Below are 2,982 nucleotides of genomic sequence, written 5' to 3' on the forward strand. Positions count from 1 at the left end.
GCTGAAAGTGGGAGCAGGATTGATCTGTTGTAAAATATCAACAGTATGTAAAAAAAAAAAATCACACAATAAAATAAAATACAATTATATATATATATATATATATATATATATATATATATATATATATATATATATATATATATATATATCATTGTATTTTATTTTATTGTGTGATTTTTTTTTATTTTTTTTTTTACATACTGTTGATATTTTACAACAGATCAATCCTGCTCCCACTTTCAGCAGCCTTGCATTGCCTCTGCTGTGCATAGTTCTAATACGATGTGATTTTTAGAGTAATCTCTTAGAATGACTTGGTCAGAAAAGAAACAGTTAATCAGTGATGAAGGAATGGGGGATATATATATATATATATATACATATATATATATATATATATAAAGGACGTTTTCTGTATTCAGCAGGCATCTTCGGAATGGCAGAGAGAATAAGCAGCTCCTTGAAAAGAGCCATTGGGAAGTGAGCATTGGGCTGAAGACGAGATGCTCATCTCCTATCTCTTATTCATCCCTGACCAACACATGTCATGTGAGGCTGCCAGTGAAAGGAAGGAGTCCCTTGACAGAAGCGCCCAGCTGTCGCCCTATGGGCTCTATAGGAGTGGGGCACCTCCAGACATCGCAGCCTGTGTTTTACATGAGAAGTAGCACATATGCAGAGAGGCAGAGGGGGCGGGCGAAAGGTTGCCGTATTGATTCCATTTTTTTACCGTTTACCAATAAACGAGCAGAGAATACAAACAAACAGCTGAGGGGGCATGACAGGAGACATTGGTAGGGAAAAGACACAGTTGTCACCCATAGCAGACAAAGAACAGGGGAAGTGACACTGGAGAATGCCAGACTTACCTCACCTAATGAATATTCCTAGAACACTGAAGAGGCCACAGCAAGGTAGGGATGAACATTTCTATTGCTTTCATTCCAATCATAAACATCACAACCCTTGCAGCATCCTGTATGAAGTAGCAAGTAAATAAAAACAGCCATTACTAGTTTCCTCCACCATCCTGACAAGTAGATGCAAAGCTTCTCCGTGCAGACTTGGAAATGTAAACAAAGCCCAGGAATCCATAGGAAAGCCTTGCTAGCTGATCCTTCATCATTCCCATTATTTTCAGTCGCTTTGCCATTTGTAATTCTTTTACAGCAAACTTTCTCCAAAGGGGATTCAGATGAAGTGCAATTATCGGGCAGCTGGAAGTGCGAACTTCTCATATTCTCCTATCTGCATTCATCCCTGACAAGCAATTTGTCCATTTCAGGAACAAACAATTTCCACAACGACTGTACGATCACAAGAAAATCATGGCTTTACCTCTCCCTGATCTTGTTTAATTAACAATCAACGCCTAGATGGGACTCGCCAGTCACACACAACAGACAGGTTTGTTTGCTAATGTTTATTTGTCAAGTCGGCCAACACTGGTCATTATACATCCAAGCCGACTCCCTCGGCTGCCATCAAACAACTTTCCTAAGAAAAAAATCATCTAGAATATGAAAATGCCAATTATTCATTCTTATATGAAGGGCACACGTACAGCAGCCGGCAATTACATATACACACGCTATAACATCGGATGCTTTTTTAGCATTCATCTTAAAAAGAAAAAATTAAAAATCGTTTCAGATCAAATATAGTAAATTTGTGACACATATACAGCTCATAAATGCCACATAGGCATGCATTAACTACTATAGATTTCATCCATGCAGTATAAAGTATTGGACTTATGAAACAATGCGTAAAAAAGATGCCTGGGACACTATAAGTTTGAGATATTCTTGAAACACTACTTATAGTATATATAAAATCTACTTATAATCAGTAATTAACAACAAATTACACATCGTATAAAAACTCAAACAAATAGATAGATAGATAGATAGATAGATAGATAGATAGATAGATAGATAGATAGATAGATAGATAGATAGAGCTATATAGCATAAACACAAGAAACACAAACAATTACAGAAAAGAAAGAAAGAAAGAAAGAAAGAAAGAAAGAAAGGTATATAGCATAAACACAAGAAACATAAACAATTACAGAAAAGATAGATAGATAGATAGATAGATAGATAGATAGATAGATAGATAGATTAAATAGAGCTGTATTGTGAGTGAGTGATACGGTATAAGCACAATAAAAACAAAAACAATTACATTGTTTCATAAGATAGGCAGATCAATAGTTGTAGATGTGGCTATTTAATATAAAAGCAATTAAAACAAACCCAAACAATTACAAGATAGATAGATAGATAGATAGATAGATAGATAGATAGATAGATAGATAGATAGATTATAAAAAAAAATCCAAAAACAATTACACATATTCAAACCATAGATAGATAGAGTATAAAACAATCCCAAACATTTACACATAATGAAGCCATAGATAGATATATGTAGTATAAAAAGCATAAAGTAAAGCTATAAAAAAAACAATGAACACAAACCCAAACATTTACACATATACATAGATAGATAGCTATATAGTATAAAAACAAACACCAGCAATACACATACACATTAAAAAAAAAAAAGATAAATAGGGTATAAAATAAATTGTTACACACAATCTCTCTTTCATTGTATTTATCAAATATGTACATGCAGGTATATATGAATATATACCTATATGTAGATATATATACTACCTACCAGATTTATCAGTCCCTGCGCTGGAAGGAACGTGTACACTTATCACACTTGAAATATCATTACCGTTCTGGGCTTGATCCACCTCTTCAATAAAGAGTGAATGTCTTAGCAAATAAAAAATGAAAATATGATATTAGCACTAGGTTTTGACAAAGGGTTGCTTTCCCTATTTCTACAAATGGTTTTACAGTACTATTAGAGCTTGGTGTGGTGGTTAATGGTTTACAAGGGCACTGCGAGGAGCTGATTGGCTGCTGCCCCCTGTTTCGTCACTGCCTTCTCCATAAG

At 34.5% G+C, this 2,982-nt stretch overlaps 1 long non-coding RNA gene across 1 annotated transcript in view; it reads right to left on the reverse strand.

Moving 5' to 3' along the window:
• LOC149445591 (uncharacterized) overlaps window positions 1-2,896 on the reverse strand; it is a 52,726-nt gene extending 49,830 nt beyond the window's left edge. Inside the window, exon 1 of the long non-coding RNA XR_016306385.1 lies at window positions 2,695-2,896. This is a non-coding gene — a long non-coding RNA (uncharacterized LOC149445591). The remainder of the gene's footprint in view (window positions 1-2,694) is intronic.
• Window positions 2,897-2,982: the final 86 nt, after the last annotated feature.

This window comes from Staurois parvus, unplaced genomic scaffold (genome assembly GCF_062004578.1).
Source record: "Staurois parvus isolate SC_StPar_1 unplaced genomic scaffold, SC_StPar_1.0 ptg000717l, whole genome shotgun sequence".
Taxonomy (NCBI): domain Eukaryota; kingdom Metazoa; phylum Chordata; class Amphibia; order Anura; family Ranidae; genus Staurois; species Staurois parvus.